Source organism: Simochromis diagramma, unplaced genomic scaffold, assembly GCF_900408965.1.
Source record: "Simochromis diagramma unplaced genomic scaffold, fSimDia1.1 OVJJ01000557.1, whole genome shotgun sequence".
Taxonomy (NCBI): domain Eukaryota; kingdom Metazoa; phylum Chordata; class Actinopteri; order Cichliformes; family Cichlidae; genus Simochromis; species Simochromis diagramma.
This window is the reverse complement of record NW_024387156.1, coordinates 969262-992926: the sequence shown is the minus strand read 5'-3', so window position 1 is coordinate 992926 and position 23665 is coordinate 969262. Positions and strand designations below refer to the sequence as shown.

At 42.8% G+C, this 23665-nt stretch overlaps 1 protein-coding gene across 1 annotated transcript in view; it reads right to left on the bottom strand.

Annotated features, from left to right (window-relative positions):
- phf21b (PHD finger protein 21B) overlaps nucleotides 1-23665 on the bottom strand; it is a 90660-nt gene that overhangs the window by 44956 nt on the left and 22039 nt on the right. The window lies entirely within an intron of this gene.

The window sequence follows — 23665 nt, the reverse complement described above, 5'->3', positions numbered from 1 at the left end:
AAAAACCTCTGTTAGAAATTAAACATTTTTCTGAAAACCACCTTAAAAACATAGACCTGCATCAGAGGGTGAAGCTTGGTTCGTTTTTACTATTCATGAACATTTTAGGTGCTGCTAACCAGTTAGCAGCAGGCTCTTCTTGCCTCCTCTTTCCCTACAGGTAGCCTGATCAGGCTGGTGAGACAGACTCTTCTCAGGATCAGAGCACCTCCTCCTCCTCCTGAATCTGACTATCCAATGGGTGTTCTGGGCTCAGGCCCAGGGCCACACACACAGCCCAGGAAATGAAAGAAACAAGCAAATAAAGGAGCAGATTTGATCTTGAATACAGTACATGAGTCCATGTTACGTCACCCTGCCCCCCACCTGCAGGCTGAACTGTCATGTTTCTACTCGATGTGACTGACATGTGCTGATGGACCACGCCTGAAGCTTCACCTCAGACTCAGAGTCAGAGAAACCTACACGAGCTGATAGAGGAGTGTCTCACAAACACAAATATTCGGTCGATGAAAAGGACTCACAGACATTTTTCAAACAGAAAAGAAATCAGTTTAAATAAGTGATTCTTTTTTCTCCGCTGAGATTTGTCCCTGCACACAAACTGAGATGCTGCAGAGCGCCGACTCAGAAACTGTAAATGAAATATTGCATAAATCAGTGAAGACGCACTCAGCTGGAAAACACTTGTAATAACATGCAGTAGCTGCAGAGTGAGGTCCTCGAGGTTAATCGAGGAACAAAATGATTTATCGGCGGCTGGTTTTGGTGTCTCTGCTGCAAACTTCCTCCCTCCTCACCCGCCCCGCTCTTTAACAAACACTAACAGCCGCCGGTGAAACCTCAGGAGGACGAAATGCCGTCACAGCTGGGCCGACGCAGTCGGCAGAGGAGGATCTGGGTCTATTTGTCATCTGTAATCTAACGGATAGGTGTAGAAACGTCTGGGGAGCCGAGCGGAAAAACTGAAGCTGCGCACAGGCTTTATTTATTTCTTTACCTCCCCGCAGTAGGCCGGCGTTAGGCTGCCGCGCGGCGAGCGTGTACAGGCGTGTGAGGATAGTCGGATAGATAAATAGAGGCGGATTCATTCTGTATGCATTGCTTTTCACACTGGGGAAATTTACAAGCCGAGCGCTGATAGTTTCCAAATCAGCTGCAGCGAGGACGTCAGAGAGAGAGAGAGTACCGCACTGCACAGCCCAACGACCCACCACGTCTGCCTCGTTTACACTTTACAACGCAAACTCATTCACTGCTGCTGCGTCTGAAGCCAGACTCAGTCTGCAGAAGGGTGGTCGCCAAGGGCGACCCTGACCACCACAGAAGCACTAGCGCAGAGCAAGAGGACGGAGCTTCTGCTTGATCTTCACTGTTACTGGGGTTAATGCTACACCACCTAAAATGCTTTCCTCTGTTGACTTGTTAGAGGCACAAAGAGCAGAGAGCAGGTTTGATCAGCTGGTACCACAAATTGCAGCTCCTCTGACGTCCAGCAGAGGCTCCAACAGTAAGTCAGTCCCCATAGACTCCCATGTTAAAACTTAAACATGTTTACAGCCTGATAAAGAAAGTGGTTTATCCTTTATCGATAACTGTACCCTTCATAACTGTTTCATACCACACCTGTTTCAATTCTACTATGGCTTAAAGTTTGCCTTATAAGGGGCATGGCCTATTTGAGTGGTAGGTGGACCTTTGAATGTTGAGTCCAAAAGTCAATGTGTGATGTCACAATGGTTATTTTCCATATACAGAACAGTATCATCAGCGTACATGCTGAACGCTGGCTCTCCTATTAAAGCTGCAAAGGTGACTTCATGGTGGCTTCACCCATCTTTATTATGCATCAAGACAGTCTAGTTCATTCAAAACATGGCGCGCCCACAAACACCAGGGATAACCACACATTATCTGCAACAAAACCAGACACGGATGGTTCACTTGTGTTATATTTTTCATATTGTCCATCATCTCAGGGTGTTCACAAGGTCCTGTGTGAACTGACGTATACCTGCAGAGATACTTCTGACAATAGTATTTCTAAAACACACCGCTGTGGAGTAACTTTGGAAGAAAAAGCGTAAAAAACTAAACAGCAGTGTTGTTTGGAGGGCTGGTGAAGTCAGGCTTGCTGTCTTATAATAGTGTGCTACCTGGTGGCTAGCTACAGAGCTGTGGTTAGGCTAAAATGAACACATTAGGACAAGGAGACAGAGGTTGAGGGTCTATGTTGAGGGTCCTGAACGGCAGAGACAAACACCATCACATGACGCTGAAAATGGAAACTTCAGCACAGAGAACCTCTGACCTCATCCACAGCAGGGGGTCAATAATTAATCTGCTGCTGTGTTCTTGATCCTCAGCTTCATATCCACATGAAGTCAGCTGAGAACGCCAGGACACCGTGAGCCCACTGGCTGTAGATACACTGAGAGTTTTTACAAACTTGACACATAAACATATGAAGAGCGCATAAAAAGCTGAAGAGACTGCTCTAAAAACCAAGGGAGAAAGAACTGCAGCACTTTAAAAAGATAAGAGCTTCATCCAGCGCAGGAGATGCTCAGAAACACGATCGACACCATCCCCCAAAAATATGAACAAGCAGCACAAACTGCAAAGCTGCAGTTTCTCCATGAAAGGCCAAAAAACAAAATACTATGAAAATGCTGTGTGTGTGTGTGTGTGTGTGTGTGTGTGTGTGTGTGTGTGTGTTACTCACACACTAATATTTGGTTTGCAGGCTCATTCAGAAGACCCGCTGAATCTGAATGACTGTTTTCTCCCCTGCTCCCCCCGAATGCAACAAAATGAAAACAAATGGCACCCCCTCCTCCCCACCCCCCATATTTACAGCCAGAGCATCTGTTCAAAATGCACACAAACACAGCCGGCTCTGCTTTCCTGTTAGTGTTTGGAGGCTTTCTGGGGAGAGCATTAGCGCTGTTTGGCTAACTGTGACAAGCTTCATCTCTCAAAGCCGCCGCCGCAAAGCCTCGTGGGAAATGATGGCCACCTGTCCCGCTGCCTCATCGTCTTCTTCCCAGCGCCCTGCTGTCCAGTTCAGTCCAAAACCCAAAATCACAAATAACCCAGAGGGCAACATGATGCCTGAATCATCACTGAATAAATGCTGGTAATGCTAAAATAAGACTGATTTAACGTTGTCATGGTTATCGGGTACCAGGTGACAACAATGATGTTAAAGTTGGTGGTTTAAAGGTGAGATGCACGAGGTGGCGCTGCTCTAGTGATGTTGGCTTTAATTTCTCACGCGGACAAATGCAGCTGGTTTACAATGTATGAAGTTATACAGCTGCGACTGTTTCAATGGCCATGATTAAATGACTCTATAATAGTAGTGACATTTAAAGTATCTTAACATAACCGATACCTTTAGGTTCTAAAAGTGTTACAAACAGGTAAAAAAAGAGGTTCTATTTAACCAAACAGTACGTTTAGGGGTGCTTAATGAACTGGTTGATGTTAGCAGGTTCCAGATCAGGCAAAGTGAGGCCTTGACAGCGATACAAAACTAACTTTAATTTAATGAAGTAAATAAACTTGTTTTTAAACTGATGTAAAACAGTCTGTACATGTTAGTCTGGGTGAAATTAAAACCAGAAACTTCAAAAGAAAGAAAATGTATAAAATGTTCAAATCCACAGATAAAATTAAATTCTGAGCTTTTTGTTGACTGGGGGAGAAAAAAAACCACACACTGATCTTCATGGAACGGCAGAATGAGCCCACAAATCTCTGAAGCTGATTTTGTAAAAAAGCAGACCTGGAGATGTTCCTCATGTTCGGAGTGCAGCAGGCCCGGGCAGGCGAGCCCGAAGATGGATTCACGATGCTGACTGAGGTGTTGGAGAGGCCAATCAGAGGAGACAGTAGGTAACTATCTGAGGACTAGAGGAGGTGTGAGGAGGCTGGGGCTCAGAGACGAGGAGGAGGTGATGAAGGGGGCCCTGTCCCTGGAGCAGCTGACTGCAGCATGAAGCTGAAACATGCTCCGACATGCCGGTGTTCAATTAGTGGCGTGGCTTTCGTATGTTCGCAGCTCCAGCAGGAGAAAGAGCCACTTAGTTACAGAAAATGACTGCTGGAGCTTCAGTGAGGACGCCTGTGGACACAGTTTCTACATGTTAATTAATCGAAGCTCCTGGAAGCTCCATTTGCCAGCTGCTCTGACAAGTTTTAGAGAAATCAGATTTTATATTTACAGCAGTGCTGGGAGGAAAGCAGCAAGGCCCTCCAAGCTGTGACTAACCAGTAAAGCCCATTATTTACTAGTTTTACAGGTTATAAATACACAAAATCAGAGTTCTTTTATATCAGCCGACATTCCCAGTACAACCTCTCACAGCTGAAAAACAGTCATGGTATTGCCTTCACTTTCCTAATAGGCACATTAATCTCACCCCTGGGGTTCCTGTTATCAAAGTGTGTGTTAAAGCTTTTTTATATGAGGAATGTGGAGAAGATGTGAAGAACTAGCTTGTAATTTTGAAAGGTTATTATTATGTCTTTGGTTTCTTATTTTCTGCTTAGATAACAGCTAAATGACTCACACAGGCCTAGAGATTGTTCAGTCACCCCCGCCCCCCAGCAAACTCAGGTCACCAGAAAAATGTGTATTCTCCATCAGGAAACAAAAAGTGTGACATAAACCAGACACCAGAGTGTTTTTGTTTTAAAATGTGCTGTTTGCAGTCATGACTTTTATGGTGAAGGTAAACGTTCTCCATTTCCGGTTTGCAGACAAGCTAGCATCTTTCATGCAAACTGTGGTGACCTGCTGGCAACCAAAGCAATCACAGGGAAGTTATTGGCAGCACCCTTTGCAACCGATTTCATCTAGCAACTTCCAGCAGCCGTGCATACATTACCGACAGCAACCAGTGGTTGCCAGATCACCAACAAGCCTGAGTGACTGAGGTCTTAATAAGGTGGTAAAATGTGGATTTATGAATCTCCCTATTCAGCTAACATGCCACATAGGTACAAATACTACTCAGACTAGGGCTGGACGATATGGCCTAAAATCCATATCACGGTATAATTTGAAGCATGTGCGGTAATGATATATATCGTGATATATTCTTTTATTCTGTATAATGTATTTTACACACTATAGGGCACACTTAAAATCGACAGTGTGCCTTATGTATGAATTCTGGTTGTGCTTACTGACCTCGAACCGATTTTATGTGGTAAACAGCGCTCAAAAATCCATCAAAAAATGTTTTAGTAAGACTTTGGCAAGCTATGAAGGCGCAAAGCTTGATGGACTGCCGGAGCATTACAGCTGCTGTAGTCAGAAGCCTCGCGGAGTAATCTGGGTCCTAAACTCTGTCAGCTTCAGGTCCCAAAGTCAAACGAACACTGCGGCATCACTGAGAGTTAAAAACTGTCTAAATTCTTTCATCTTTAATAAAATGATCAGCGTTGCTGCTTTACCAGGTGTAACAATTAAGTTTAACATCCAGGCATCCATGAAAACATTAACTTCAACAGAGTTAGAAGTTAGCAGGAAGTTAGCTCGCTAGTTTTCACCTAAACATGATATAGCATGTTCTGAGAGATTCCTGAAAAAATTAAAACGTATAGCTCTGATATCACTTACAACATAAATGAAGACAGAAAATTAAACAGCAGTGACGTTTGTAGGGTTACTGAAGTTGGGCTAGCTGGTATATAATGATGTGCTATGTGTCGCTAGAAAAACAGCTACGTTAGCATAACATTAGCACAGTATAGCTCAAAGATGAACACTAACTTTTTTCCACTCGATAAAAGTTAACGTGAGGATTTCTGGTGGTTAGGGACAAATGCAATCGCATGGCAGGATGCTGTAAACGGACCAAACTTCAGTTGGGAGAACAACTGAGATAATCTACTGCGAGAGAATTCAGTATTAATGAATCAATGGTACGGAAGTGGAGAACGCACAGTTTTTGGCTTTTCCCATATTCCAAAACTGCTTCGTCTCTTTGCTATTACTGTCGCCCGGCATAATTTGCAGATGATGTTGTTTGCAGCCGCTGCAATGCTTCCAACCAAAACAGGCGCAGCTTAATGACACCATCAACATGCGCTATCGCGGTAGAGCGGTATGGTCAAAATCTCTGCCGTTGGCCAAATTTATATCGTTTCTACCGTATACCGTTTATACCGCCCACCCCTAACTCAGACTATTAAAATATAGTTACAGTCTTTTGGGATTATTTATCAGCTAAAAATAGAAAGATTTTTCACAACTTATAAACTGTTTTAAACTGCAGCTGGAGTTCCCCAAGGCTCAACCCAGGGCCTCCTTCAGATTGCTCAAATTATAAAGAAATTCAACTCAATATTATGTGAAAGATTAGGCTGTCTATCACAGCAGCCTAAGACTGAAAGAACTGGATTTGGCATTCATGTCCAGAAATGAGATGAATCTGAGAGTTGAGGTTTTATTTCTGTTCCATTTTGTTTCAAACATTTCTACACAGCCTCGGCTGTTTTATCATTTTTTATCTAACCCGGGATGGGTTTGATGCAACGACTGTGCAGCAGAGTGCCAGTGCTCAGCACTACATTGCAGGTGTCACTGATCTGTTTGCAGGTCTACACAGCTGTGTCCAGAGGCACTGATGGTGCCATTTGGATTTGCACATTTATCAGGTGATGCCAGGCCAACCAAATGACGTGACATGTTACAGTCCATAAAGTCCAAAATGGATTTTACCCTCTGCAAAACATGTCCATGTTTGACTTAAAGAGATGAGTCAATGTGGTCTTTTTTGAGGTTTTAGATTCCCATCAGGCCAAGGACAAGGCAAAGGAAGCGCTGGCTTTTAGCACTGCAGTAACAGTTTGAAATGGTGCTATAAACTCTGCATGTGGCTAAAAAATAAACCACTTGTTGGGCTTTTACCTTTCAAATGAACAAAAAAGATGGCAGGTGGAACAACTTTTAGCGCATTAGAATAAAGAAAGAATCCATTAAGACGCTGAATCCTGCCTGCATTTTACCTGGGTCTAAGTGGTCACTCATAGCAGGATGCTTTTAAAATATCTTTCTGCTTTTCAGCTGCTGCTATAGTTTCCATCCGCTTCCAGTTTTTGCCATCATGCATCAAACCCCGGAGGCGAGTGCTGAGAGGGGGCTGTTGATAGCTGGTGTCTAGCAGGTCGCTGTACAGAAACTGATTGAGTTTATGGAGCGGCAGACGTGGCGTTGCCTCTCAGTTTGCCTCTGGGAGCTGCAGATGACACACTGCCATTCATTTCTCCTCCGAACCTGCAGGGAGGACGACGCCGGCGTCCCACTCCATCTTCATGCTATCACACAACAAATTGCCTTTTCATTAGAAGCAGGTAAATGAAATTGTCTTTTCTCTCTGCTGCTGCACATGTGAGAGGGAAGTCGGCCATGTAGGGACTCAAAATCCATTACAGCCTCGACAGACTGAACTGTACATCATCGCCGAGGAGGGACACCACGCTGACCATGTTATCTGTGATGGAGGAAGAAACACCTGGATGCTGTTACTGCCACACATCAGTGGATGTGTGCTGTTCACTGCTTCCTGAAACATTTCTGAAGAATGAAGTGACGCAGGGAGGGGATCAAACACTTCACCGTTTATGCCATGAGACAGTTTGTCTAAATCTGCAGAGAATACAATACAAATACCCAGAAAGCAAACAAGCTTCTCCTTCAATTAGCACGTGTAGAATCTAAAGCAGGATTCATTAGGACCAGGATCAACAAACGAATCTTTTAAAAAAAATACTTAGCGTACATCGTGAACTAACCTCATCAGTCGAAGGTGCTCTGACCCTCATAATCTTCAAATGATTTCTTTAACTTTTTAAAAACTTTGCTTCTGGTCTTCCACCTCCAGTTTTCAGTCTGAATTACATAAGCAGCTACTGCATGGACTGTCAGGTGAAGTTTTAATCCAGAGGCTGCACCATGATAGTGTTTAAATGTTTGTCCATTGGTTTCTTTGGTGAGTAAAATTCCTTGTTTTAGACTGTTTTAGGGGTTTTCCTAGGGCTGGGCCATATTATACCGTTCATGGTAACACCGGTATAATGTTGGGCAACGATAAGAAAATGAAATATCGCGATAGAATATGGGTAAACGCGCATGCGCAGTGCCTTTGTTTTCATGCGCACATGGCAGAAAAAGCATGGCGCAGAATGAGAAGGGCGAAAGCGGATCGTTGAATCAAACGGATGAACCAGAATTGGTTTGTAAAAATGCTGCAACTTCAGTGGTGTGGAACTGGTTTAGCTTTTGTCCGTCAGATACACAACAAAGCACTATTTTTGGTAGATCATGCTAGCGGACCCTCATTATTACCATGTTTTTTGGGAAATACGGCACACTTAAAATCAATCCTTTGATTTTTCTGAAAATCGACAGTGCCCCTTATAATCCCGTATGCCTTATGTATGAATTCTGGTTGTGCTTACTGACCTCGAAATGATTTTATGTGGTACACGGCGTTCTAAAGTCTGCCAAATGTTTTAGTCCGACTTTGCTAAGCTACAAACTCACACCGCTTGCTGGAATGTCAGAGCTTTACAGCTATCGTAGGCAGGAGCCTCGCGGAGTGATACGTACTGTGCTTCAACATAATATTACCGTATTGTGTGTGTATAACCACTTTTTAAGTTTTGTGGATATTATACATGGTTATGCTGAGGATATGTCGGCCAATTTCCACTGGAAATGCCTTTTGGTTAAACTGTCAGCGAGAAATTTGCATTTGCACTGTTAAATTTTTATATAACTTTAATGCACATAAAAAACAGCTGCTTGTTTAAGTGAAAATACATTGATGTTTGGTTTTTTTGCTCTAATAAAGTTGTGGAGTTGTAAAGTATTTTGTCTAGTGTCAATTATATCATCAGTTATATCGTTATCACAAATTGTCAAATGTATATTGTGATAAATATTTTTGGTCATATCACCCTGCTCTAGGTTTTCCAGCATTTTAAATGTTAACAGACAGAGGAAGGCAGCCACAACCAGCCTATAAGGACCAGATGACAGGCGTCTTACACCATGTCATGAGGTTTCGACCAAGTCTGGCCCACAGAGGTTTTGCACCAAGTTATTTATCCTCGCGAGCTTAAACAGGTTTCCGATTGGTCTCAGACTGGTTTACCACTTGATTCTGGTTATTTAAGAATTTGGGTCTAAATTTAGACTTTTAGACCCACTTTCTAGTTGTTTTAGACTAAATTTGAAGTTTGTTTTAAACTTGATTTTGAATAGTTTTCAGGCTAGTTTCAAAATGTGTGCTCAGTTTAGGGGGTTAGTTGATTTTGAGTGCATCTTGGGCTAGGTTTAGAGTGGTTCTGGAAATGAATATGAACTAAATTCAGGCTTAAGTTTTGACTTTATTTTGGAGTGATTTTGAACTGGTTTAAGGATTGATTTGTGGCAGGGTGCAAACTAGTCTTTGCCAGAGCCTGATTTGCACTCAGTGTTTATTGTTAAATCACTCCTGCTAAACATTAGCATGTTTCAACCCATTTTCACTTCATCTTCACCTTGACCGTCTTTAGACCAGGGTTTACATGGTGTGACCTGGTAATGGACATGAGCGAAAGAAACATCCTCCTCAGTACAGTGCTACACCTTCAAATCTTTAATCCGCTCTGAGTAGCCAAACTCTTATCTGCAGGCCCTTGAGCAGCTGCAGATCGAAAGCACTGTGGGTAAAAGGTACCTGAGCAGTGGCGGTAACATTTACAGCCTCACCTCTCTGCCCAACACGCTGCTGCTGTTCTCATGCATGAAAAACAGAAACATGAGAAAAGAAGATGTGAGTCTTTCAAATATAAAGTAATTCACTCCTCTTAGTCAAAAGCTCTTGCACGTTTCTCCGGTGCATTACATCATTAAGTTTCCCTCAGTCCTGTCAGCATCAGAAAATCTGCTCTCTGCCTCTTTGCTGTGCCTCTGTGCTGGCTGAGAATCACTGTAAAATGGCGGCTGCAGAAAAGAAGCTCTCTTTGATTTTCAGGTACTGAACCCAAAACGTTTGGCTGCTCTCCACAGGAAGAACAAAAATAGCCGTCCAAAAACAAGCCAAATGGTTCCTGGAATCCATTGAACATCCTGACTCGCCCTTTTTAAAACTCTTCCAGTGTTTCAGGTTCAAAGTCTGCATTTTCATCCTGAGCTGTGGGACAAGGTTCTGACTAAAATCAAGCTTTTGTACTCCACGTTCAGTTTTCTAACAATTCCTTCAGCCTTTGATCATTTCCCTGTAATGTTCCCGTACATAATGTTCCACAGGCTTCCAATTTTCACTGTGAACACTCGTAAGCAATTTTCTGACTCAATCTCAGTCCTCCTGATTTGTCTTTCAGAGAATTTCTCGTTAGAAGCCAGAAAGCTTTAACTGCTGTTAGAGGAAATGTGAGTACAGGAGCAGCAGAACAGCAGCAGCAGCTAATTTTAGGGTTTACGTGACATTAGACTGATGCAGAAAAAAAACTATCAAAAGGTCAAATCAATCAGTAAAACAGGAAGGGCTGCACAGCAAGCAGAGAGCTGTGTGCATAACAACCTCAAATATGAAAAACAATTAAAGCTCGTTTATTCATCTATACTGGGGGATGCATCTTACAATTAAATTAAAATTAATTCCTTTTTACACAAAATCATAACTTGGTTTTTAAGTAGTTTTCAGATCAGATTTGTACTTTGTTTTGGTCTTCATTTGAGCTTGGTTTGATTTGGCTTTTGTTCCATTTTTGGGCTTTGTTTACAATGTTTTTAGACTTGCTTTAAAACCGAATTGGCATTAAATTTGGGCTTTGTTTCAGACTGATTGTGGGATTGGTTCTGGGCAGATTTGGACTTCAATTAAGACTGAATTTGGTGTTTGTTTTGGACTATTTTGAGTTTTAATTATTGGCTCTGAACTTGGCTTAGAGTGGTTGTTGGACCGCTTTGGTTTTGGGTTGATCTTGGGCTTGGTTTAGATTGGATTTGGCTCGGTATCTTCTATCTCTTGAGGCGATCTAGACTGACTCCACAATGCTCAGATCAGGACTTTGTGTGTCAAACCATCTGTAGGAGGACTCATTGTTCTGCTTATAGATGAAGATGGCTATTTCAGACTCTGGTTAAATGTTTGCGGCTTGTCCTCTTGCCACCACCTCATACTTATGCACAGGGCCATATGTTTACTGTTGCAGTCCTCAAAGCTGATAAAAAGCAGAAAAAGAAGAAACTGCATCCCTGTGAGGCGTTTGCTGCACCATCCGGGCATCAACATTCATGCCTTCATGTTTTATAGACCGAGTTTCATCAGAGACACTCAGGCCTGCAGCCCTGCTTCAGTCAGCAAACAGCATCTGCGTCGCCATCTCTTTATTTTCATGCAAGCACAAGCCTTGTTATATTTGGCATGTTGCTACGGAAACTAGCTTTCGTTTAAGGACCACAGTTGCCTCTTCCACGAAGACAAACTCAGGTAGAGAAAAAGCTTTTGTCACATTACAGAGCCAACAAAGAAGCAAAAATCTGGCAAGCAGGTCATTATTTTTCATTAAGCAAAGGCGCACAGTAATCAGTCTGCAGGCAGGCATTCAGCTGACCCTCACAGAAACACACCCAGGGCTACGAGCACTTACACAGTCCTCCCAAATAACAGGGCGCCTGAAGGCAGCCGCGCCACTTCAGCTTGCTCCAAATAATTGGGTTAATTTAGCCGTTTAGTGTGATGACGCCTCAGGACGGCGCCCAAAAAGTCCACAGCAGCTCCAACCAAAAACTACAAACTGAAGCAGCAGCAGCAAAAGCAGCTCTGCTTCCCTTTATCTCCTTCTCTGAGGCCTCTCTGTCCAAACCCCATTTATTTTTAATTGCTTTTCACGGTTTGTCCGCATCTTTGTTTACGTCTCTGCGACGTCCGATAAGCCGGCACAATAATGGCAATTTAATTTGACTACATTCACCGAGGTAGCAAAAATGTCAGCCTGTAAAATGAAACTCATGAGCAGTGATTCTTCTTCCTCCTCTTCTTCTCCTCGCAGCACAAACATAAGCTCATTCTGCTGCTTTCATTAGTTTTCTGAGCACATTTCCATTCGCCGGCCTGCCTGCAGAGCAGCTGGGGTGCCTGGCAGCCTCCATGTAAACACAATGCATGTCAGAGGGCACAGAAGACGCATCGCGGCGCCTCAACAAAGTCCCACAGAGGACTGAAACAAGTCTGTAAGAGCCACTGAAGTGATTCTCAGGAGGGGACTGAGCTCATTTCACCTAAAACACCTGCAGAGGGCTGAAAAAATGGCCGCCTCCTCCTCTTTCATAGGTTTGTCATTTTCATAGAGAAGAACTGAGTTTTAGCATCCAGCAACACACAAACATATCTTCTGTACCTACTTTTGGCCATACAGCATGCCAGTACACTCCTCTTTAAGACCCTGTCTTTTTAACCATGTGACTCTCCTCTGTGTCCCAACATCAGTAAATTGAAGAAACTCGATTTCTGCCAAACTACAGATTTTTCACATTAAGCTTGGTGTGCTTCTAAACACTAACAACCCATAACCTTCATCAACCTGTCACATGAAGCCAACAACATCTTAAACCAAGTCCTCCTTTCTCCAACCACAACCACCCAAACTTGCTTTGTTTGGATGCAGTTTCTAGTGGCTGAACTGAGGCTTTAACTGCTCGTGTTTTTCTCCTCTTCGGGCCAACTCTACATCCCATCGCTGCCTTTCACCCATCACTCATGGCGACCTTGTCGAGAAAAAACAAATTAAAGTCCCATTTATTATGCGGCGCTCTTTGTTAGCGCCTGACTGCCAGTGCAAGGACACCCCCACCTCTCCCTTTTGACTAAATTTAATCCCAAACCCCAACTGCTCCACCTGACACTCTATTTGGCTTGTTCTGATCAACAATTTGTGGGTTTTAGTAGCTGATAGTTTGTCTTTCTCCTGCAGGAAGAAGACAAACTGGCCTCGCTCTCTGCTCTTTTTTTCTTCCCTCTGTTCTGACACTCAGATCATCTACGGTTGTAAATCCTCGTCCCTGCTCGCACTCACACAGAGATGAATAAATCAAAACGGTCATTTTTCATTCAGGAGTTCAGCGGACATGCATCAAGAGCACTTCTTCTACCGGGTCGCCCTTCATCTCAAGGTTGTCCTCAACAGCCTTTAAACAAACACAAACCTCATGAAGTGTTTCAATCCTTCAGCACTAAATGTTCCCATCTCACAAAGAACCTCTCACAATATAAAAATAAATAAATAAAGTTAATAGTCTAAATGTTTGGACACAAAAAGACCAAACCAGGGCTGTGGGAAGTGGATTTAAACCTCGATGTTTCTGTTTCAGTTATTCACAAGAAAAAGAAAAACGTTTGTTACAGACTTCAGATGTGACTGTTATTCCGTCAGTTTAACACCAACTCCAGATGTTTCAAAAAGGTTTTTAGAATGTAAAATGTGAGCAATAAAATCATTGTGGTTTGACTGGAGTTGGCCTCAATTATAGCTTAGAAAACTACTGATGTTAAAAAACAAGCACAATAAGCATTTTTATAGTTTAGAACTTGGATTTGAAATGCTTTTGGCCTAATTTTGGGCTGTGATTTGGACTAATTTGTCATTTCGTTTAAAATTGAATTTGTGAGCCAGATTTGAACTGCTTTAGGCTATAGATTTTGGAATTCATTTAATCTTGGTTTTACTGAACTTCAGACTTGGTTTTGGACTAATTTAGGGCAAGATTTAGAGTAGTCTGAGACTTCATTTAGTGTCGGACCTAATTGCTGGAAAGGTTTTGAGCTTGGCTTGAAGCTGCTTTGGAAGTGGGCGCTGGGTTTGGTGGTGGTTTGTTGGATAAAAAACTGAATTTGGGAGCAAATTTGTGTTTGGTTGGTTTAGATCGGTTTTAGATGTGGCTTGACAGAATTGCTGCAGTTCCTGTTAAATGTTTATTTGGGACCATTTTCGGTGGCATATTTGATCTAGTGGACATTACAGGAACTGCAAGCATTTGGTCATTCTTCATTTGTCAGCAATGTTGTGCTTGGGACCAAAACTTGGCTAATTTTGGATTTAATAATAATTAGAAAAGTGGAAAATAAAGTCTGACTTGAAATTATAAATGAAATGCAATATAAATGTGGTCTTTGATTTCAGAAAAAAATATATTTAATATTTCCAATTTTTAACATTTTCTCTTAATGTAAAAACATAAATAAAATAATGAACTAATTTAAATTGAGGTACAGTTAACACTTGATCTTGACTCATCTCAGTTTTCTTTTAATAATATGAGGCATAATGTCATTCATCTGTTTCTGTTGAGTCTCTTTAATCCAAAGCAAACATTGCAGCTGTATCCAGCAGTCAAAGGGCTTTCTTCTTTGAGGCGCTAAGTGTACGTTAAGTACACATTCAAAGATCTGGAAGCCTTCACACCATCGACCCTCACGGCTGCACCGAGTTTCACAAGAATAAAGTTTGATTGTTGTAAAAAAGAAATCCAATAAACTCAGTGCAGTGATCCCTCCAGAGCACAACAGCCCGATGAAACCCTGACTTTGTGACTCAGTTGCTGCACACGGCTGCATTCAAGGCCATTTCTGAGGCCTTCGCTGTGAATATTCAAAGAAACTCTCCTGCCTTTATCCCTTGGTCGACCATTTCCTGTTTAGTTTCCAGGCAACTTGCCTTCACATTTTCACACTCAGGCGTGATTAAGCAAACATATTATTCTCCCTCTGAAGGCCCATCAAACACATTTTAATTCCTCGCATGCAGCTCTTTATCAGAAACACTCACTGCTTCTGCTAAACCGAGTCCAGTGCTGAAGGTGAAGAAGACGGCGCCCTGCAGCCTAGCGAATCTGTCAGAAAACGGTCTTGGCAGAGGAAAGGTGATGCATTCGGAGCTTTAAATCTGGGCTCAACGTGGGAAATCCCTCCTTTTCAGTTTTAATCACCATCATCAGCCACTTACACAGCAATAAGCTGTCATGTTGCTTTATGTTTGCATCTGTGCGCCATTTTCCAGAGCGAGGCCGGCTTGTACAGCTGTGTTCCCTCCCAGTGAGCAGCACTTTATTTACACACACACATTTAAAGGCATGGCAGGGCTATTAATAGCAAGGCGGCCCTGATCTCTGCTTTGTGAGGAGACTGCATACGAACCATGCCATCTTCTGGCTACAGCAGAAAGAAGAGAAAGGGAGAAAGAGACAGAGCAAGAGAGAGAGAGAGTAATCACTGCCGATATGCAGCCGGCACAGAAGTAGAAGCTGAGATGCTGGGTGCTCTCAGACGATAAGGAAAAAGAGACTCGGGGAAGAAGTGTTAGTCCAACAGCATCTTACTCAGAAGCACCGCTCTGAAAAAACCAGCTGGATAAAAATCAGACACAACGGAAGCCAATCAGAAACCTCCACAGAAAGCAAAGATGTCCACAGTGATGGTCTGATTAACATCAGTGTGGATGGTTGTTTTCGGTTTCACGTCAGCTTCACTTACACATAAACATCGGCGTCATCGGCATAGAAGCTTTCCACAATTTACAATTTACAAATTCTGGACCAGTAAGTAAACTAATTTATTACAATTTCATCCATTAACGCAGTGTGGACAGTAAATTCTGCTGTGTCCACACAGCTGCTGTTAGGGGGTATTTGATAAAAATAAACACTGCAAGGCCTTTAAGGGGGTACAACATGGATACCAATGCTGTTTGCAACAAGTAGCAAGTCTCAGGTTTAATTCCTGTTTGTTTCCATTCCCAGTTTCCTCATATTTGCTGTCTGTATCCACTGGCCATTAAATGTACCGAAAAGAAGGTGTTAAATAAAACCACAAACTTATTCACATTTCACATTTGTGAGAAACACTATATAATTAGTACCAAATGAAAGACACAGTCAGGGATTTGTCTGTGTTTCTGACTTTTCCCAAGGATTTTCACATAAATAAAATATTTGTGGAAAGTGGGATTTCATTTACTCAAGAACAAAACATATTTTTGTTTACTAAATGAACAAAAAAAAAAGCAATAAAATCCAGTGATTCAGCTGTACTCTACCTTGGGGCATTTCTCGCAGGCTGCAGCTAACAGCAGGATATTTATGAGGAAAAGTATCTGACAGAAGCTGAATAAACTGTCACCATCACATAAAAACGTAAACACATGATGACCTGAAGGAGGATATATACTCTCAAAACACAAGAGATTCTGCACTGAAGATATACTACAGACATTATATACCAAATCTAATTTAGGATTTTTGTTTTCCCTAAACCTGAGCAACGAGTGAAAACAAGCAGCCACGGAAAGTGCAAATCACAAAGATTAATATCTGTGAACAACAGGACTAGTCACAGTTGTTTTTTGTGTGTTTACTGCAAACACACACAAACACAATCCCAGAAATTCCACATAATGTGTTCATCTAAACATCTGCACCAAACGTCTTTCACATAACGGGGGAGATGCAGGCAGCATCTGACCAAACAGCCTTCAGCCTTCACACTTGGATACTAACTGAAACTAAAAATGATTATCCTGCAGCTGACACACAGCCCCTCCCCTCACTAGCAGCTGAACACACAAATAGCAGCACAGCAACAGTAACCATTTAACTTGTTAGTCAAGTTAATTGGCTACTGTTACAGTTAAGTTATTGTTTAGGCAGCAGCTAGCAGCTAAATATAAAACAACAATGTTAATGCTGGAGAGATACAGGAAACATTATCAGCCTCACCTTCCTGTAAGGTTAGTTTAACAGCAAAACAGGTTTTATTCTTTTCTAAAATCCCAAACTGAAGTTGACAAGCAGCTAGATTAGAAACTGCTGCTGTTGCTACCGTAGCATCCATCACCAGGAGCACAGCACTACCTCAGAAAATCAGATCATTTTCTGAAAATTTAGACATTTTAATTTGTGGATTTGTTGGATTTAACCTCATGTTTGATTGGACACTAGGTAGCAGGATCATTTCTACTCTTTGCTAGTACGGATGTTACAGATGATGCCCTTCTTCAAACTCGACTCTAACCGCGCCGCTGAGGTCTGATGTCACTTTGCATTGATGAAATATGTCCACACAGAGATATAAATGCCATAAAAAGTACCTCAAACCACCTCCTGCTGCAGCATGTGGAGTGAAGCCTTTTTGTATTTCTGGGTCTCTGTACTATCCCAAGTTTCCTGTAACCATCCTTGCTTCCAGCAGCCATTTTGTTTCCGGCCTGCTGAAGCAGTGTTAGTGTTCTGAGCCTCCTCCTGCTCCTCCTTTCATCCACCTGCCCTCCGCCGGCTCTGACGCCTCCCCTGACAAACATTGTGTTCTCCGGTCAGATCACCTGGTTCCCCCAAACCTTTCCAGCTGGAGCTCTGACTCACAGGTCAGCGTAACGGCGGCAGAGAGAGCGGCGGCTGATATTTTTAGTGAGTGACTCAGACAGACACATTTCTCTTTTCTCTCCACGCTTTTGACTTAACGTCTTTGCAGAGCGGCTGAGCTGTAATGAGCGAACACAGGGAGGATTTGCAGCAGGATGAAAGGAGCCGCTCGCCGCTGGATGGAGTGTTTTCATGCTCAGCTCCATCAAAGTTACAGCCCCTTCTTTTGTTTCACTTTAAAGGGCGAAGAAACAAACTGAACTGTCACGTGTGATGAAGGCAGATTTGCCGATTTATTCTCTAAAATGCCAGCAGCCAGAATTAGACGTTAATCCACACCTGCAGGAGGTGTTGACGACTGAACAGCACGCTGAGCACAAATCAAATCCACATCTACAAAAAGAGATTATGAGAGTTCATTTGAAGAGATTATTTTATGGCAAGAAAAAAAAAAAACCCAGCTAATTACAGCCTGAGTGGGAAGAATAATCAGAAAGGTCTCAGGTTCACTTTGTCCTCCAGAAGCTGCTAAACAAAACTGAGAACATCAGACTGTTCAAAAATATGTTCATGTCCACAACAGTGCATGACTGCAGGGTGGTTTAGCACGTTTTAAAGTCTTAATGTTAGCTTTCTGGATGCTGCAAAATAGGGTTTTGGAGTCCAAAGTGAGGATGGTAGGATGAGAGGGTGGAGTGCTGAGCTGTTGGTGAAAGAACTGTATCCACAGACGAAGAGAGCATCACACAGACACCTGCCAAATAAAATCCTACAACTGGAGCTCCGCCTTCCTGGACAGTTTGCTAGTACAATAACTTCACAGCAGCCATATTATTGGTCACATGATTAAAAATGCTCCAAAAGGCTCCAACAGCACAAACATGCTCCAGAGGTCCAGTTCAGGGACTGATTTAGCTCAGGTAAGGCCAGCAGACAGCTAGCAGCCACAGCCGCCTGTCAGGTCAAATAGGCCACACCCCTTATAATAAAACCTTTAAATTTGCTACAGAGACCAAAACAGTTTGTGTACCAGAGTGTAAACATGTTTATTTCTGCTGTAAAGTTTTAACACGAGAGTCTATGAGTGCCTCACCACTTGAGCCCCTGCTGGACGAACAGAGGAACTGTAGGTTTTTGTGCTTCATGTTGCAGTTGCTTGGGTGGTGTTACCTTCAGGGTCACTAAAGTCTTGGTGCCCCTCCACAAAGTGTGGAGATAAGAAAGTTCAGATGCACCTCTCATACAGATCACTCCAATAAAGCACAGCAAGCTGGAATGATTATCTAATTAACTGGTGACAGTTTTTAATGGTTTACCTGGACATTTAAACCAACCTTTATCCAAGTGAAACTTAACCAGCTTCCACAACCCAGCAAGGTTAATCATACAGCAACCTCCATGACGTTAAAAAACTGTTCTGGTTCTATTACAGAAAATAGAAATATAGTTCAAATCTGCAGACTCTCCCCTTTCAGGATCTTCTGCAGAGAGCGCCTCGTCTTCAGCTATCAGTTCCATATCTAAACCAGCATGTGACCAAAGAGCGGTCTGAATTAAAGCAGCAGACACGTGCGTTTAAACCAGATTATTTTGGGTTTATCTGAGACGCCTCACAGAACACTCTCACACTTTTGAGGCTGTTCATTTTCCTGACTGCTTTGCTGCCTGCAGACACCCAGCAGATTCATTTCACTTTCAAAGAACTTCTTTGACAGTCGGGACGCTCTGTCAGTGTTAGTTAGTCGGTGAGCCTCTGGGCACCCAGCCACAATAACAAATCTGGATATCAGTGCAGAATTAGAGAGTCAGGTCTGTTTTACAGTTCTGTGAGTGTACCTCTGTGACTGAAGCCCATTCTCGGTTCAAAGCTCCGAGACTTTGGAGGCACAAACGTCCCCAACTTTGAAGCCGATCGGGGAGACTGCCAAGCAGAGGCTGACAGTGGGAGGGGTCTGGATGAAGGCTGAGAGCCTCCCCGGAGGCTCCTCCACTACTGCACGAAAGAAAACACTCGACTTCAAAGCACAGCTGAAACTCACCATCTTCACTGCCTCCACCATGCAAATCAGAGAGAGCAGAGGCTTCACCTTTCACATCTGGAGGCTCTATCTACACTCCTGCCTATATTCATATGTTTGCAGAGCCTGTCTAAGATACCACACATAGGCCACAGTCTTCATTGTTAATTCTTTGCTTCAGAACGGTTCATGGGCTAGGACGACCCACGTCTGGGAAAAAAAGACCAAAGTATCGATCGGCAAAGTAGCTGAAAAGAAGAAGAAAAAAAAGATCAATATGAGGTTTTTAGGAGGTCTTCACCTCTGTTATATCACCAAACTCCTTTGACAAATAACAGTAATTTCGCCCTGCAGGACTGCGCTCTTCAGTGACGTTTAGGATTAGTTCAGTGGATCCAGGCAGCAGCAAAGCAGAACTTCTGACATGTTTTAGGGAACAGTTACTGGTTTTGTTAATGGAGTCTGGTGGTGATTTTAAAAAGGCAATTAAAATATTTTCAATAAAGCGAACTGTTTTCATTGTTCGCAATGCAGGGTTATGTGGGTCCATTTAACATTACAACACAACAGAAGAAAGGAGCGGGAGTGCTCCTGAATGTTAATGAAGGGCACATCTTTTCTGAGCTGTGGCCACCTTCAGGTTCCTCTGAAGGAGTCCGACAAACTAACACCATTTACCTTCACCAAACCAGGACCTAGAACTGGCTCTAACTTAATGGCTGTTCCGAAGGTTTAAACCACATAATTTACCCAAAGTTCAGCTGCCTTGAATTCAATCCTGAAACCTGTTGAAATGTGGACCAGAACTGTCACTTTCCCGCATGCTATAATCTCTGTGTCATGTCCATGCAATCTGTCCAAAACAACAACAAACAAACCCCAAAAACCCAAACAGGTTATCCAGCTTCGTCCAGGTCAGCTTGGCTGTCTTTATACTGATAATCAGGCATGCAGTATACACCCTCCTCTCTCAGCAGTTGGATAGCATCCTTGAGAAACAGCGTCTGTGTAGAGCTGGACTTCTTGAGAGCACTGCCAAAGTTCTGTATGTTTCCATTTGTTCCATGTTCATAAAGCTCCAGGCGATGCAAATCATTTCTAAACAATGTGTGCAGATAACTTTATTTATTCTGTCCAAACAGATATGTGTTTGGTTGTTAAAGTGAATTGAAGTCGTGCTGCTCCAGGTGGCTGGATCTGTCGTGAACACTGATGATTGTTCTTCTTGAAGAGAAATGAAAGGTTTTGTTATTAAGAACTCAGGCAGAGGTAAACTCAGCCGGCAGGATTGCATGTGGAAACAGGGGAAACTCTCCGTGGCATTAAGTCTTTACTGGGCCGCTTTCCAAGGCGATGTTTGTGTCACTGCTGCTTTGATTAAAGGGATTTTCAAAGCTTATATCCCCCACAAACTAGGAAGGCATTATCAGTATTAAAGCAGCGATGCCTTGAGCTATGCTGAAGATCTGTGGATGAGATCAGATTGGAGAGGGATGGCAGGATTAGACGCACAGAGGCGTAGACCTGACAGCTCATCACAGCTTAACAGAGGCATGATCCCCAAGACACCGCCGATATCCCTCCATCTCCTGAATATCTGGACCCAAGACCAGATCTACACTGTAGGAGGGGAGGAGTCAGCATGCATTTTTCAGGAAAAGTTTCCCCTGAAATACACCAGCTGCCCTAATCTGAAAGTCAGACGCAAAATGTGTTTGTCACTACCAAGACCAAGCTCAGGGGTGTATACAGCTGGGAGTCTCAGGCAGCCTTAGCAGAGATGTCCGGACCTTCCTGTCCCCACCTGAGCACCTCCTTCAGGTCTTCTGGGGTGGAGGACACAGAGCATGCCTAGAGATATTATCTCTCCCACCTGTCCTGGGTCTGTCCTGCTTGTTAATTCTGATATTATTACCCATCTCTGGGTCCAAACCTCTTCTTCAAGCTCCACAATCAAACTCTGAGGCACCAGTGAGATTTTAAAACAGTCCAAATTATTTTGGTTCAGTTCCTGTTACAGCAAAGACGAAGAAGAGGATTTACCAGCTTCATCCAACTCCGTGTACAGATGATATGTTCTGCTGAAAGACTTCTAAAACACAAAAAACAACCAGGTGCTTTATGCTAAAGAAAGAAAGCTGAACAGTTTCCTGACCGGACTCTCAGATATTTACAGCAAGCTGCGGCAATGGAGCACGTGATGTTTATTGTCGTATTTATGGTCATCATCTGGTGGAGGTAATTAAAAAAACGACCCCGTGACCTTTTACAGAGAAAAGGAGACCATGGAGGAGGCAGAGGGCACCGCTGAAACTTCACGCTCTCAGAAAAAACACTACACAAGTCAACAACAAGTGGGGATACCTGCACCAGGAGACCCTCACCTCCACTGCCTGTCTGGGACTCTCTGTACAAAGTCACTGGTAGACTTTGACCATTAGTTCACGTCTTAGTATAATTTTCTTTCAGTCCATCAGTTCTCACTGATTAAACCTGTGCCTTATTATCACTCCTGCACTGTGAGTTAATGTTTGGAAAACATAATTAGGTCAATTCAAAAAGTCAAATGCGAACGAGCATAGAAACTGAAATCTGTGACGTGCAGCAAGGTTTGAATTATTATTATTATTACCCGAGCTTTATTCTTCTTCCAGGCCTCATCAGGTCAATGTTTCTGCTTCCTTTTGTTTGTAGGCGTCTCCGGGTTCTCCTGCTGGCTCCTTGTGTTTTGAATTTATTTCTTTGGTCTTATTTTTCATTTTTTGTTATAAGCAGTTATAATATGTTAAACCTTCACCTTCCTGCCTGCCTGCCTATCTCCATTATTTTGGGTCAACTAAACATGATAATCAATAAGAGTAATTTATGCTCCCTGGATCCAGTTTGGCTCCATTTGCTCTGATCCTCTTTTCTTGCTTTTAAATACTGCAGATGATTAATCTGAGGATCAAAGCCTTGAGAAAAAAAACAAGAGAGATGTGATCTTTCAAATGAGTAGCGACAGAGGAATTCTCAGCAGCTTTCTTCTCTTTCATGCACATAAATAAGTTCCTTTTCTTCTTCTTCCTGGTTGTGTTTTGTGTTGTTAACCTGATGAAAAGGCCGCAGCCTGAGATCTACTTTAGCTACAACCCCACCTGATCAATTTTTCAAAGGGGCTTTGAAGTAACCCTGGCTGAATGCAGAGTCCTACTTCCCTTTATGGCGAGGTCTCTACCCCCTTTTTAAGCAAGCTACTAGACTCAATAATGCATTAAAAAAAAAAAAAGCAGGGCATTGTGGGATGCTGGCCTAAAAGGAGTATGTAAATGAGCTCCAGGAAATACGGCCACTCCCACACATAGTTCAGGTCTAAATGGGGGGAAAACTGCAGGAAATTGTTTTCTGCAAGTTGTGAGTTTTCTATTCGGTTTGTTTTGAGGCAGCTGGAGGAAAACGGCAGCTCCATCACGACTCAATGTTCCCTTTTTTTTCCTCTCCATCTCGTGAAGCTGCGAGTGAAATGGTTTAAATCTTCAGAGATGTCAGACGTACAATCAGAGCCGGCAGGAGACGAGTTATGAAACGGTTTCCATAACAAAGACTAATCAGACCAACATTCACGTTTCTATTTTTTTAGTCCTTTACTATAATTGACCTCTTTCTGGTGATGTCTGTTTAGCTGGCTCACTGAGCCCATTGTTTGTTCCTAAAAAAGCTTTGACAAATGAACCACACACACACACACACACACACACACACACACACACACACACACACACACACACACACACACACACACACACACACACACACACACCAAAAACCTAATCAGAGAGCACTGAATGAGGCCTGGACAGCCGGCGCTGAGAAGGAACCAGCTGCTGCAGAGAGACAAAAACATTCCTCTCTTTGCTCTGCTCGCTTTCTCACAAAGACAAAGACGAGCCAGAGACAAACGCCGCCGCTCTGCATCCTCACGCGCCAATGAAGACGTCGGCCGTGGTTAATGTTTGGAAACACAACTTTGTTAAGGTCTGAAAGTCTCTGCTGTCACAGCTCAAAATAATAAATATTCGGTTATATTTCGGCAGCATATTAGCAAGGCTCTGATGGAGTCAGGTTTCTGCTAAGCACCAAAACAATGATGGAAAATATACACTTGTTTAAAAAGAAATACAATCTCCAAACAGCATTAAAACTAAACACTGCTACAGATAATGACACTGAAACTTGAACTTATTGAATT